General features: G+C 39.5%; 1 protein-coding gene and 1 pseudogene across 4 annotated transcripts in view; one reads left to right on the forward strand and one right to left on the reverse strand.

Moving 5' to 3' along the window:
• RASSF8 (Ras association domain family member 8) overlaps positions 1 to 15939 on the reverse strand; it is a 122382-nt gene that overhangs the window by 62004 nt on the left and 44439 nt on the right. The window contains exon 1 of one of the 4 annotated variants that reach the window (XM_077870682.1): positions 14471 to 14583. The exons of the other annotated variants lie outside the window; for them this stretch is intronic. The gene's annotated coding sequence lies outside the window, so the exon portion shown is untranslated. Of the gene's footprint in view, positions 1 to 14470; positions 14584 to 15939 lie in introns of those variants that run through there. 4 annotated transcript variants of the gene reach the window in all.
• LOC144297747 (large ribosomal subunit protein uL1 pseudogene) lies at positions 8578 to 9380 on the forward strand (annotated as a pseudogene).

Here is a 15939-nt window from a genome sequence, read left to right on the forward strand (position 1 = left end):
TGATCCTACTTCCCCTACCAGCTATCTTCCATGGGAGGATAACTTAACTGCCTTTTCATATTCTCACCTTCCATTCTCTATTGAATTCATTCCTGTCAGGCTCTTACCCCCATTGCTCCACCCAAACCAAGCTCATCCATCATGTTTAGCTCATTGCTAAATCTAAGAGTCAATTTTTCACTCACCCCTCCAGATATAATTTCTTCATTTGGCTTCCAGAACACCTGCACTCTCTCTTGCTTTTCCTCCAACCTCCCTGATATTCTTTCTCAATCTCTTTTCTATGCTTTTTTTAATCTTTGAGAATCCCAAATCTCAATCATAGGTCCTTTACCCTTTTTTTATTTATATTCATTCCCTTGGTGATTTCATTCAACTCGAACATTTCTTGAAATACCATATACTTGACAATTCCCATGTATTTCAAGCTCAGATCCCTCTCTGAACTTCAGCCTCATATTCATATGCCTAGTCAACATTGCCATTCCTATGTCCAGTAGATATCTCAGACTCAACATGTCTAAAAGGAACTCCTACCTCCATAAACTGTTGCACTCATACTCTTTCATTGCAGTTCAAAGCAACTGGAATGCATCCTTTCAGTTGCGCAGGCCCAAATGCCTAGTTATCCTTGACTTTTTTCTCTCATAACCCATATCTAATCTGTCAGAAAATCCTGTTAGCTCTATCTCTATCTTCCCTACCATAATTGCTAACCTGAATAACCGCAAGAGCCTTCTAATGAGTCTTTCTGTTTCTACCCTTGTGTTTCCTCTAGCCCCAAACAGGCTATTCTCAACAAGGAAGAAAGAAAGAAAAGAAAAATATTTTATAACAGAGAGACAAGAACTTATATGTAAATGAAAGACAGACTAAAGCAGCTAGATGCTTATGCCTTTCCAGGCACACCTCATTTTATTGTGCTTTTGCTTTACTGCACTTTGCAGGTCCTTTGTTTGTTTCTTTCTTCTTCTTCTATTTCTTCTTCTTCTTCTTCTTTTTTTTTTTTTACAAATTGAAAGTGTGTGGCAATCCTGCAACAAATAAATTTTTTCGCACTATTTTTTTCAACTTCATTTGCTCATTTTGTATCTCATATTTTAGAAATTCTCACATTTAAAACTTTTTCATTATTATTGTATTTGTTATGGTGATTTGTGATCAAGAATTACCACTCGAGGAGGGGAGGAGCAAGATGGCGGAAGAGTAGGGTCTCCAAATCACCTGTCTCCACCAAATTACCTAGAAAACCTTCCAATCATCCTGAAAATCTATGAATTCGGCCTGAGAATTAAAGAGAGAACACCTGGAATGCAACAGTGAGAAGAGTTCGCGCTTCTATCAAGGTAGGAAGACGGGGAAAAAGAAGTAAAGAAACAAAGGCCTCCAAGGGGGAGGGGCCCCGCGAGGAGCCGGGCTGAGGCCGGGGCGAGTGTCCCCAGGACAGGAGAGCCCCGTCCCGGAGACGCAGGAGCTGCACCGACCTTCCCGGGCGGAAAGGGGCTCGCGGGGAGTTGGAGCAGGACCCAGGAGGGCGAGGATGCCCTCGGGTTCCCTGAGACAGTAACAGAGCAACTGCGCGCCCAGGAGAGTGCGCCGAGCTCCCTAAGGGCTGCAGCGCGCACGGCGGGACCCGGCGGGACCCGGAGCAGCTGGAGGGGCTCGGGCGGCGGCTCCGCGGAGGGGGCTGCGCGGCCCCGGGAGCAGCTCGGAGGGGCTTGGACAGAGGAAGAGGCTCCGTGAGAGGGGGCTGCGTGGTTCCAGGAGCAGCTCGGAGGGGCTCGGGCGGCAGCTACGCGGAGGGGGTTGCGCGGCCCGGGAGCGCGAATCCACCAGCGCAGGCTCCGGAGCACAGGGCGCCGGGACACAGCCCAGGATCCGGCCTCCCCCGGGACAGGCAGAGGCCGGGAGGGCCCAGGACAGCGAGGACGCTCCTGCCCCAGGTGAGCAGATCAGCGGCCCCGCCCGGAGCCTCCAGGCCCTGCAGACGGAGTTCCTGCCGGAGCTGAATCCAGGTTTCCAGAGCTGCCCCGCCACTGGAGCTGTTCCTCCTGCGGCCTCACCGGGTAAACAACCCCCACTGAGCCCTGCACCAGGCAGGGGCACAGCAGCTCCCCCAACTGCTAACACCTGAAAATCAGCACAACAGGCCCCTCCCCCAGAAGACCAGCTAGACTGACAACTTCCAGGAGAAGCCAAGGGACTTAAAGTACACAGAATCAGAAGATACTCCCCCGTGGTTCTTTTGTTTTGTTTTGTTTTGTTTTGCTTTTTGATTTGTTTCCTTCCCCCACCCCCCTTTTTTTTCTCCTTTCTTTTTCTTTCTCTTTTTCTTTTTTTCCGTTTTTTTTTCTTCCCTTTTTTTTCTCTTTCTCTTTTCTTTCCTTCTTTCTCTCCTCTCTTTTTCTCTTTTTCCCAATACAACTTGCTTTTGGCCACTCTGCACTGAGCAAAATGACTAGCAGGAAAACCTCACCTCAAAAGAAAGAATCAGAAACAGTCCTCTCTCCCACAGAGTTACAAAATCTGGATTACAATTCAATGTCAGAAAGCCAATTCAGAAGCACTATTATACAGCTACTGGTGGCTCTAGAAAAAAGCATAAAGGACTCAAGAGACTTCATGACTGCAGAATTTAGAGCTAATCAGGCGGAAATTAAAAATCAATTGAATGAGATGCAATCCAAACTAGAAGTCCTAACGACGAGGGTTAACGAGGTGGAAGAACGAGTGAGTGACATAGAAGACAAGTTGATAGCAAAGAGGGAAACTGAGGAAAAAAGAGACAAACAATTAAAGACGATGAGGATAGATTAAGGGAAATAAACGACAGCCTGAGAAAGAAAAACCTACGTTTAATTGGGGTTCCCGAGGGCGCCGAAAGGGACAGACGGCCAGAATATGTATTTGAACAAATTCTAGCTGAAAACTTTCCTAATCTGGGAAGGGAAACAGGCATTCAGATCCAGGAAATAGAGAGATCCCCCCCTAAAATCAATAAAAACCGTTCAACACCTCGACATTTAATAGTGAAGCTTGCAAATTCCAAAGATAAAGAGAAGATCCTTAAAGCAGCAAGAGACAAGAAATCCCTGACTTTTATGGGGAGGAGTATTAGGGTAACAGCAGACCTCTCCACAGAGACCTGGCAGGCCAGAAAGGGCTGGCAGGATATGTTCAGGGTCCTAAATGAGAAGAACATGCAACCAAGAATACTTTATCCAGCAAGGCTCTCATTCAAAATGGAAGGAGAGATAAAGAGCTTCCAAGACAGGCAGCAACTAAAAGAATATGTGACCTCCAAACCAGCTCTGCAAGAAATTTTAAGGGGGACTCTTAAAATTCCCCTTTAAGAAGAAGTTCAGTGGAACAGTCCACAAAAACAAGGACTGAATAGATATCATGATGACACTAAACTCATATCTCTCAATAGTAACTCTGAATGTGAACGGGCTTAACGACCCCATCAAAAGGCGCAGGGTTTCAGACTGGATAAAAAAGCAGGACCCATCTATTTGCTGTCTACAAGAGACTCATTTTAGACAGAAGGACACCTACAGCCTGAAAATAAAAGGTTGGAGAACCATTTACCATTCGAATGGTCCTCAAAAGAAAGCAGGGGTAGCCATCCTTATATCAGATAAACTAAAATTTACCCCAAAGACTGTAGTGAGAGATGAAGAGGGACACTATATCATACTTAAAGGATCTATTCAACAAGAGGACTTAACAATCCTCAATATATATGCCCCGAATGTGGGAGCTGCCAAATATATCAATCATTAACCAAAGTGAAGAAATACTTAGATAATAATACACATATACTTGGTGACTTCAATCTAGCTCTTTCTATACTCGATAGGTCTTCTAAGCACAACATCTCCAAAGAAACGAGAGCTTTAAATGATACACTGGACCAGATGGATTTCACAGATATCTACAGAACTTTACATCCAAACTCAACTGAATACACATTCTTCTCAAGCGCACATGGAACTTTCTCCAGAATAGACCACATATTGGGTCACAAATCGGGTCTGAACCGATACCAAAAGATTGGGATTGTCCCCTGCATATTCTCAGACCATAGTGCCTTGAAATTAGAACTAAATCACAACAAGAAGTTTGGAAGGACCTCAAACACGTGGAGGTTAAGGACCATCCTGCTAAAAGATAAAAGGGTCAACCAGGAAATTAAGGAAGAATTAAAAAGATTCATGGAAACTAATGAGAATGAAGATACAACCGTTCAAAATCTTTGGGATGCAGCAAAAGCAGTCCTAAGGGGGAAATACATCGCAATACAAGCATCCATTCAAAAACTAGAAAGAACTCAAATACAAAAGCTAACCTTACACCTAAAGGAGCTAGAGAAAAAACAGCAAATAGATCCTACACCCAAGAGAAGAAGGGAGTTAATAAAGATTCGAGCAGAACTCAACGAAATCGAGACCAGAAGAACTGTGGAACAGATCAACAAAACCAGGAGTTGGTTCTTTGAAAGAATTAATAAGATAGATAAACCATTAGCCAGCCTTATTAAAAAGAAGAGAGAGAAGACTCAAATTAATAAAATCACGAATGAGAAAGGAGAGATCACTACCAACACCAAGGAAATACAAACGATTTTAAAAACATATTATGAACAGCTATACGCCAATAAATTAGGCAATCTAGAAGAAATGGACGCATTCCTGGAAAGCCACAAACTACCAAAACTGGAACAGGAAGAAATAGAAAACCTGAACAGGCCAATAACCAGGGAGGAAATTGAAGCAGTCATCAAAAACCTCCCAAGACACAAGAGTCCAGGGCCAGATGGCTTCCCAGGGGAATTTTATCAAACGTTTAAAGAAGAAACCATACCTATTCTCCTAAAGCTGTTTGGAAAGATAGAAAGAGATGGAGTACTTCCAAATTCGTTCTATGAGGCCAGCATCACCTTAATTCCAAAACCAGACAAAGACCCCACCAAAAAGGAGAATTACAGACCAATATCCCTGAATAACATGGATGCAAAAATTCTCAACAAGATACTGGCCAATAGGATCCAACAGTACATTAAAAAAATTATTCACCATGACCAAGTAGGATTTATCCCTGGGACACAAGGCTGGTTCAACACCCGTAAAACAATCAATGTGATTCATCATATCAGCAAGAGAAAAACCAAGAACCATATGATCCTCTCATTGGATGCAGAGAAAGCATTTGACAAAATACAGCATCCATTCCTGATCAAAACTCTTCAGAGTGTAGGGATAGAGGGAACATTCCTCGACATCTTAAAAGCCATCTATGAAAAGCCCACAGCAAATATCATTCTCAATGGGGAAGCACTGGGAGCCTTTCCGCTAAGATCAGGAACAAGACAGGGATGTCCACTCTCACCACTGCTGTTCAACATAGTACTGGAAGTCCTAGCCTCAGCAATCAGACAACAAAAAGACATTAAAGGCATTCGAATTGGCAAAGAAGAAGTCAAACTCTCCCTCTTCGCCGATGACATGATACTCTACATAGAAAACCCAAAAGTCTCCACCCCAAGATTGCTAGAACTCATACAGCAATTCGGTAGCGTGGCAGGATACAAAAATCAATGCCCAGAAGTCAGTGGCATTTCTATACACTAACAATGAGACTGAAGAAAAAGAAATTAAGGAGTCAATCCCATTTACAATTGCACCCAAAAGCATAAGATACCTAGGAATAAACCTAACCAAAGATGTAAAGGATCTATACCCTCAAAACTATAGAACACTTCTGAAAGAAATTGAGGAGGACACAAAGAGATGGAAAAATATTCCATGCTCATGGATTGGCAGAATTAATATTGTGAAAATGTCAATGTTACCCAGGGCAATATACACGTTTAATGCAATCCCTATCAAAATACCATGGACTTTCTTCAGAGAGTTAGAACAAATTATTTTAAGATTTGTGTGGAATCAGAAAAGACCCCGAATAGCCAGGGGAATTTTAAAAAAGAAAACCATATCTGGGGGCATCACAATGCCAGATTTCAGGTTGTACTACAAAGCTGTGGTCATCAAGGCAGTGTGGTACTGGCACAAAAACAGACACATAGATCAGTGGAACAGAATAGAGAATCCAGAAGTGGACCCTGAACTTTATGGGCAACTAATATTCGATAAAGGAGGAAAGACTATCCATTGGAAGAAAGACAGTCTCTTCAATAAATGGTGCTGGGAAAATTGGACATCCACATGCAGAAGAATGAAACTAGACCACTCTCTTTCACCATACACAAAGATAAACTCAAAATGGATGAAAGATCTAAATGTGAGACAAGATTCCATCAAAATCCTAGAGAAGAACACAGGCAACACCCTTTTTGAACTCGGCCACAGTAACTTCTTGCAAGATACATCCACGAAGGCAAAAGAAACAAAAGCAAAAATGAACTATTGGGACTTCATCAAGATAAGAAGCTTTTGCACTGCAAAGGATACAGTCAACAAAACTCAAAGACAACCTACAGAATGGGAGAAGATATTTGCAAATGACATATCAGATAAAGGGCTAGTTTCCAAGATCTATAAAGAACTTATCAAACTCAACACCAAAGAAACAAACAATCCAATCATGAAATGGGCAAAAGACATGAACATAAATCTCACAGAGGAAGACATAGACATGGCCAACATGCACATGAAAAAATGCTCTGCATCACTTGCCATCAGGGAAATACAAATCAAAACCACAATGAGATCCCACCTCACACCAGTGAGAATGGGGAAAATTAACAAGGCAGGAAACAACAAATGTTGGAGAGGATGCGGAGAAAAGGGAACCCTCTTACACTGTTGGTGGGAATGTGAACTGGTGCAGCCACTCTGGAAAACTGTGTGGAGGTTCCTCAAACAGTTAAAAATAGACCTGCCCTACGACCCAGCAATTGCACTGTTGGGGACTTACCCCAAAGATACAAATGCAATGAAACGCCGGGACACCTGCACCCCGATGTTTATAGCAGCAATGGCCACGATAGCCAAACTGTGGAAGGAGCCTCAGTGTCCAACGAAAGACGAATGGATAAAGAAGATGTGGTTTATGTATACAATGGAATATTACTCAGCTATTAGAAATGACAAATACCCACCATTTGCTTCAACGTGGATGGAACTGGAGGGTATTATGCTGAGTGAAGTAAGCCAGTCGGAGAAGGACAAACATTATATGTTCTCATTCATTTGGGGAATATAAATAATAGTGAAAGGGAATATAAGAGAAGGGAGAAGAAATGTGTGGGAAATATCAGAAAGGGAGACAGAACGTAAAGACTGCTAACTCTGGGAAACGAACTAGGGGTGGTAGAAGGGGAGGAGGGCGGGGGGTGGCAGTGAATGGGTGACGGGCACTGGGGGTTATTCTGTATGTTAGTAAATTGAACACCAATAAAAAATAAATTAAAAAAAAAAAAAGAATTACCACTCACTGAAAGCTGTGATGAAGGTTAGTATTTTTTAACAAGAAAGCATTTTAAGTTATAGTATGTACGTTGTTTGTTTAGACATAACGCTATAACACACTTAATAGACTATGGTGTAAATATAACTTTTACATGCGCTGGGAAACCAGAAAATTCATTTGACTTGCTTTATTGTGATGTTTGCTTTACTGCAATGGTCTGGAACCAAATCTGCCATCTCTCTGAGGTATGCCTATGCCATAAATGCAACGGTTATATAAGCAGGTATGTAAATGCAGGTATATTGATGCAGGTATATTGACTCAAATACTACAAGGGGGACTGCTGTCTATGACATGGTTATTAAGCTGGGGAACCACTCTTTCAAATACTGAATTAAATATGATTTTCCCTAATTTCCATAATAGTTACATTCCTGGAAAATTCATTATATATTAAGACAATGCAAAAATGCGTTGTGTATATATGTAAAGAGTTCTGTTCAGTTGTGGTTTTTCAATAGGGAAACAGTGTGCCATTTTAATATTACTGTGTGGAATTGTCCTGTGCACTGCTGGATGCCTGGCATATCTGTTACCCATTCACTGAATGCCAGTAGCATTCTTTCAATCACTGTGATAACCAACAATGCTCTCACAAATTTCCTAAACACTCCTGATGGTGGAACTACTCTTTCTTAGAAACACTATTAGAAATATAGTCTCTAATGCAACAGAATCTCTTGATTCTGTAGTTTAATCAAAAGAAGCATGAACAACATACTGAAAAGCACAAAGTGCCATCCATTTTGAGTGTGGAAATTAAACTTAGGAATATTCTGGTATATCCACTGGTTCTTGGCCAGATAGTCCCCTTGTCCTAACATGTTGGTGAGCCTGGCTTTCTTGTGAGATGGGGATGGGATTATGATAGCCAACAACTATGCATATCAAATTATTACACATAATTTGAAACCTAGGGCGGCTGCTATGTAAATCCATTTTGCAGTAGAAAAAGACAGGGGAACTGTATGTGTACAGCAAAGAACACAGACTGATTAGGAATTAAAAGCTATGGGTTGTAGGAGATGTATCCATCTATTTGACAGATCTTTATCTACTGGCTAGGCATTGGGACCACAAAGATGAGTGGAAGAGTTTCTCCCCTAGAGAAGATGTCTGTCTTAATGGAGCAAATCAAATCTCTTTTTCTGGCTACCATGAGCAGCAAAGTCTCCCACGACACCCTGTACGAGGCGGTGCAGAAGGTCCTCCACAAGAACCAGCACAAGCACTGGAAGTTTCTGGAGACAGTGGAGCTACAGATCAGCCTAAAGAACTAGGACCCTCAGAAGGACAAACACTTCTTGGGTACCATCAGGCTTAAGTCCATCTCCCGCCCCAAGTTCTCCAAGTGTGTTTTGGGGGACCAGCAGCACTGTGATGAGGCCAAGGCAGTGGATATTCCCCACGTGGACATTGAGGTGCTGAAGAAACTCAACAAGAATAAAAAACTAGTCAGGAAGTTGGCCAAGAAGTATGATGCTTTTTTGGCTTCGGAATCTCTGATCAAGCAGATCCCATGAATCCTGGGTCCAGGCCTGAATAAGGCTGGCAAGTTCCCTTCCTTGCTGACCTACAATGAGAACATGGTGGCCAAAGTGGATGAAGTGAAATACACCATCAAATGCCAGATGAAGAAGGTGCTATGTCTGGCAGTGGCTGTTGGCCACGTGAAGATGACAGATGATGAGCTCATGTACAACATCCCCTTAGCTGTCAATTTCCTAGTGTCATTGCTCAAGAAAAATTGGCAGACTGTCCCAGCACCTTTACTAAGACACAGTTTAATAAATCCTAGTGCTACAATCAATCAATCAATCAATCAATCAATCAAAGGAGCAAATCAGTTTCTAACTGAGTCTTGGTTTCTTCTAGCTCAAATCTGAGTGTTCAAAGTAATTTCCAAGTAAAAAATAAAAACTATAAATAAATATATATATATATATATATACACACACACACACACATATGCTATGGTGTAGTACAGGGAGAAAACAAAATGAAGCAGGCAAGATGGTACTAGAACTAAGTCACTCATATGACACTATTTTAGTTTTCACCTGAGGATATAAATATTACTATATGAAATTACTATTTTGTTAACAGTAAAAATCATTATTTATATTTCTACTTCTCGTATAATAAAAAATGGAGTATACATTCAAACAATTCTTGGAAGCAAAATGGAATAGAAATGGCAGTTAATATCAGCATGTTTTTTCTGAAAGCATTATTTGCTGTACAAAAAAAAGCAATTTTTAATTATTTCATCCCTCACACAATTCATTTTGACAAGGTAAAATTTGCAAAGAATTTGCACAGTAAAATTGTTTGGTGGCCATCCAACAGCTCGCAGGAGAAAATGTTAACAAAATGAATGGAATGTTAAATCAACCTGGCTGGAAACAGTATATATAGCTTTTAATGTTATCTATATATATCTAATTTTTTAAGTGGGAATATCTTAAAGTAGCAATATCCTTTTGAAGAATGAGAATATGTTAAATATCTAATTTCTTGAGATTACAGAGAAACTATCAAGAATAAAGAATGTGAGTAATTTTTCTCCTTACAGAGGTATCTGAAGTTTAGGTTGCTCCAAGTCATTAACACTTCTACTTCTCCAACTAGAACTTTATCTGCTTATAATTTTGATCCTTTCAATACAATAAAATCCAGAGCCCCAGAAAAAGTTGCTTATATCAATTAGAATAAGAATTCTGTTTTTTAAATTAGTCCTCTCCTTCCCATCCACATTCATATTCACACCTACTTGTACTTGTTAAGATCCAAACAAATCATGCTTCTTATGTGCCTTTCTAGGCTTTGCATATGCTATTTCCCAGTCCATTTTCAAAGACTTTCTCCCTACTCCCTAAATACCTATTCACCTTTAAGCACTTAAATGGTATCCTTCTTAACCTCTGCACAATCTTCCCCATGCTCCCATCACACCTTCATTCCACTACTGCATAATTTATGACAGGACTAAAATCATTTACTACCTGTCTGTCCCCCATAGACTCTCTGTAAGCCTGAAGACTGGGCAATACCAGGTCTGAACACAGATTTGCTAATGAGAGAACTATGGAAGATAATGGTGAAAATGCTGTGGTCATTTTGCAAAAGACTCAAAACTTGAGGTCTATTACTTCCTCCAGTTTTGTGTTTTAAAAAATTTATTTAGGGCAGCCCCGGTGGCTCAGCAGTTTGGTGCTGCCTTTGGCCTGGGGCCTGATCCTGGAGACCCAGGGTTGAGTCCCAGGTCGGGCTCCCTGCATGGGAGCCTCTGCCTCTGCCTGCCCCCCCCCCCCTCTCTGTCTCTGTCTCTCATGAATAAATAAGTAAAATCTTTAAAAAAAATAAAAATAAAAAATTTATTTATAAATCATAAGAAAATTAAATTTGGTATGTATATTACCAATTATTCTATTAATTTTCAAGGTTACAGCTAGATAGTTTTTCCTAAGAAAGAAATGCATCTCTGTAGCTGATGTACAAAACAAAGGCCTTTGATTCACACAGTCTTTTTTTTTTTTTTAATTATTTATTTATTTATTCATGAGATACACAGAGAGACAGAGAGGCAGAGACACAGGCAGAGGGAGAAGCAGGCTCCATGCAGGGAGCCTGACGTGGGACTCGATCTTGGGTCTCCAGGAACAGGCCCTGGGCTGAAGACAGTGCTAAACTGCTGAGCCACCTGGGCTGCCCACACACACAGTCTATTAAATGCATAAACATTCATATTTGAAATATTTAAGAACAAATCTTCCTATTTAGACTATGCATCATCCAAAAGAATAGGAAAACACAAAGGAAGAAAAACATACCAGAGGAGAATTTATAGGAAAAGCAGTTGTGGTTCCTGAACACTACAATTCATGCCTTTCGATGTTAAAAAAGTGCTTAATTGAAGCAATACAGACCAACTCTCCTGTGAGAGGAACTGACAAACACCTGTGTAGTTCGTTATGACTACCACCTACAATGTCCAACCAAATGCACTATAAAGATACATTAAGGAGGTGTGAGAAGTAAGTCCATAACACAGCTATACACAAAACTTATCCATCAGGACAGCTAAGGAAATTTGCAGAGATGGAGAGGGGAATTAACAGGTGTCTAATTTTCACATATATAATATGTTTTACGAGATCACAATTTCATTTAACCTTTACAGCCACCCTTTGAGCTAGTTAATGTTAACTTCAATTTAATGAGTAAGGAACTAAAACTCAAAAAGATGAATGTGTCCTCACTTGTCCTATATCCTCACTGTCTCACTTAATGACCTGTGTTCCCTAAGCATGAACCACAAATAAGGCACTATGGGTATAACCCTGAGTGACCACTCATCCTGTTTGCCTAGAATAGCAACTGTTCACATTGTTATCCCAGCATAAGATGTTTCACTCTCCAAAGTATTTACTTTGAACAATTACATAGTTTCCACAGTATGGAAGAATGAAGGTCAGCTAATATAAAAGTATATCTAGCCGAAGTCTGTAACAAAATTGAAGCATTCGGGAAAGCACCACTCTTTTAATAAAAATGATTAGCATATATTGAATAATTAGCATATATTGAACTTCGTACATGCTAAGACCATTACATGTACAGTTGACTCCCTGAAGTTTGAACTGTGTGGGTCTACTTTTCATGTGTATTTATTTCAATAAATACAGTACAGTAAATGTATTTTCTCTTCCTCATGATTTTAACATTTTCTTTTCTCTAGGTTACTTATTGTATGAACACAGTATATAATACATATAACATATAAAATATTTGTTAACTGTTTGTTATTGATAAGGCTTCCAGTCAACAATAGGCTATTAGTAAAGTTTTTGGGGAGTCAGAAGTTACATGTGGATTTTCAACTGCATGGAGGTCAGCACCTTTAACCACAGCACATTAAGAGTCAGGTGTATAATTTAATCTTACCTAACATCTGAGTAAGAAAACTGGAGTTTAGAGACTAAGCAGTCAAGTTCACACAATTAATAACAGGATAAACTGACTTGTACCCTGATTGATGAGTCCAGATGATACATGGCAGTTTTTGACAGCTTCTGGAGACATCATGGAAGGAAGGGATAAGGATGAAGCCAGAGTCTAGAAAGACTTATCAAGGTTGCCCTTCCTGCAATATGAGTCTCTTTCCTCTAAGTTCCAGGTCTTTGGTTGTTTCTACTTAATGGTGTGTGTGTGTGTGTGTGTGTGTGTGTGTGTGTTGTGTTTTCACAGAAACCATTGAGAGAAAAGTTTAATCCTAGGCAAAATGAAGACTATCCAGAGAGGCAAGTCAAAGACCGATGAGGGGATGCTTGCTGGAGGCAAAAAGATTCTAGACTTAGCAAGGTCATGAAGAGACTTTCATAAGCTTTGAAACTGGAGGTTTAAGACTAGTTTCCCTAAATTTCTAAGGAGTTGAATATACTCTGGTTGAAATGTGGGAGAAAGGAAGAGTGAAAGAGGAAAGAGAGAGTGTGCAAGTTCAAGAGTTGCTATAACATAGTATCACCTGGCAATAAAAACTGTGTTTCCTATCTGGTATGAACCTTCTTACTTGGTGAGGCTATATATTCCCTAAGGGCAGAAAATATGGACTCCATCCTATTCTACTTTTATGACTTCCATGAGGTCCACTTTAGATAAAAGAAATTGGCTTTGTAAAATCAGAAGGAATGTTATAGTATCATTACTACTTCAGTATTATCTTAGTAGCATACAAGAACAAAAATTGATTTTGTATTTTGGCCCTGTCTTTTTTTTTTCAAAGATTTTATTTATTTATTCATGAGAGACACAGAGACAGAGACAGAGAGAGAGAGAGAGAGAGAGAGAGAGGCAGAGGGAAAAGCAGGCTCCATGCAGGGAATCTGACGTGGGACTCAATCCCGGGTCTCCAGGATCATACCCTGGGCTGAAGGCGGCTCTAAACTGCTGAGCTACCCAGGCTGCCCAGCCCTGTTTTCCTTTTTCTTTTTTTTTTTTTTTTTGTATTCTCCCTACCACATTCAGGTGGATAGGAGATATAGGCACAATTCAATTTATAGGGACAGAAACCAGGTCACAGAAAATGATAGTCATTGGTGCAATCAGGAGTAGACTCAATCATAGTCTCATGCATATTAAGTAATTACATACTATCATTATTTTTATATACAAATTCAGCCAAATGGAATAAATATTCACTGAATTCCCACCAATTCAGCATGCGGTTTGATAATCGTATCTGCTTTAAGATTATCCTGGTGATTAAAGGAGTGAACCTGTAAAGAATCTTGTGTAATACACATACACACACAACTATTGTTGTAAGTTTAAAAAAGTATAAATATATGTTGTAGGTACACATTTTCTGCAACGATATCCAAGAAACTGTTAAAAACGGTTACCTTTAAGTACAGGAAATACAAAGAGGAAGAAGGTAATCTTGTTTTTCACTTTATACCTTCGTGTACATTTTAAACTTAATTGTATTACTTTTTTCTTAAATGAGCAATTTTTTTAAAAGATTTTATTTATTTGTTCATGAGAGACACACAGAGAGAGAGAGAGAGAGAGAGGCAGAGACACAGGCAGAGGGAGAAGCAGGTCCCATGCCAGGAGCCTGACGTGGGACTCGATCCCAGGCCTCCAGGATCACACCCTGGGCTGAAGGCGGGGCTAAACCGCAGAGCCACTCGGGCTACCTGAGCATTTGTTTTAAATATATAAGGACTGATGCTTTGCTAAAAAGCTCTTTTCTAGAATTTCAGAAAAACAGAAGTTATCAGATATGTCAGAAAAGCTACTTTTAGAATCAAGCATGGTCTCAGGAGAAAATTAAACAAATCTAAAAAATCTGAAAACTATTATGACAATGTTAAATCAAATTTTATTTAAACTTCAAGGTGGTTCATCTGTCATTAAGTGAAACTCTTTAACGACATGCTTCCTGTTGCTGGAAACTGGCCACCACGCTCACCTCATGGATATGTGACTTGTGATGAGACAGGTTCAATGCTATGCCAGGACCTTTTCAGGGCCTTAGGCACCAAAGGCCAAAGTTTTTTCTTAGTCACGAAGGAGAGGTGGTACCTGCAAATCCGTAATTATTGGAAAAAACAAGTCCACTGTTAAAAGCTGTATTCAGGAAGTACAGCACAAAAAAATTAAACAAAGTTAATACTTAAGGCTTCAGAGGTACAGCATCTCACGCTAGGTATACTTCCTAAGAACTATTAAGTTCCTTGCCCAGGAACTTAAAAAAAAGTCCCCATGACCTTGCTAAGTCTTACATTTTGTTGTGAACAAAACAGTAGAGTCAATGGGGACGGGGAGAGAAGGGGAAATAATCAAATGGCTACAGAATTAAAATAACTGTCTTAATTCTCCCACTTAATCCATAAAAACTTCAGTAAGTTTGATTCAACATCATTGGCAATCAATATTTGAACATTTAAATTGCTGTGGCACTTGATACATAGGCACGGGGGAAAGGGCTAAGATTTAAACAGCAACACACTGCTCTTTTTCTCAGGGATCTTGGGCCCCACACTCCCAGGAGGCATAATTACCAGATGCACAGGTATATACCACAGTCTAATACGAATACTAGTCACAAGTCTGTTCAGCCCTAACCAGAGACTCTGATGATTCTCTCGTTATTTAATTCTGTATATAACCTATCTCAATAAATGTCTTGACCATAATTTTTTTAAAGAAAATATATAATGAAATCCTAGACTTTTGATCAACCTTAGATTTTTAGAAAACTAAATCTATTTTCAAATTTCTGATTATAAATGTATTTGTTTTAGAGGATCTATAATAATAATTCTTATTATTTTGCTCTATGACTTGGATATAACCATCATTAACACTTTGCATATTGCCTCATTTATTTATTTTCTATGTAAATACACTTAAAAATACAAGGTTATAGTTTATATCTATCCTGACATTGTTACTTTTTAGGTTACTATCATTTTTCCATTTCATTAAATAGTAAAAAAAAAAAATTATCTATAAATAAGCAGATAGGTAGTTAGGTAGATTCCATTACTGGCTGCTACACGGTCTACCCTGTAGTTGCAATATATGAGCATTCTGATCTATCTTCTCTCACAGCCAACATTATTAATTACAATTATCTATGTTACATTTTACACAAAGGTCACTTATATATGTCTCATGCACATTTTTGAATCCTTAGTGATATGATATACCAAATATGACATTCCTTTATTAAGCGCTAAGCCTGAACAAATCTTTAGGTCTATATCTGTTTGCATTCTTTTTTAAACAATTTACTGAGAACAATCATCTAATTTTTAAATTAAATAATGATTATTACTGATTTGAACTAACTATATATGGTATTAACTATTTTTCTCTATGTATCTATCACAGGGAGAGATAATAAATATTTTTCCTCAAGTGATTGTTGCCTAT

This window comes from Canis aureus, chromosome 25 (genome assembly GCF_053574225.1).
Source record: "Canis aureus isolate CA01 chromosome 25, VMU_Caureus_v.1.0, whole genome shotgun sequence".
In the NCBI taxonomy this organism is placed as follows: domain Eukaryota; kingdom Metazoa; phylum Chordata; class Mammalia; order Carnivora; family Canidae; genus Canis; species Canis aureus.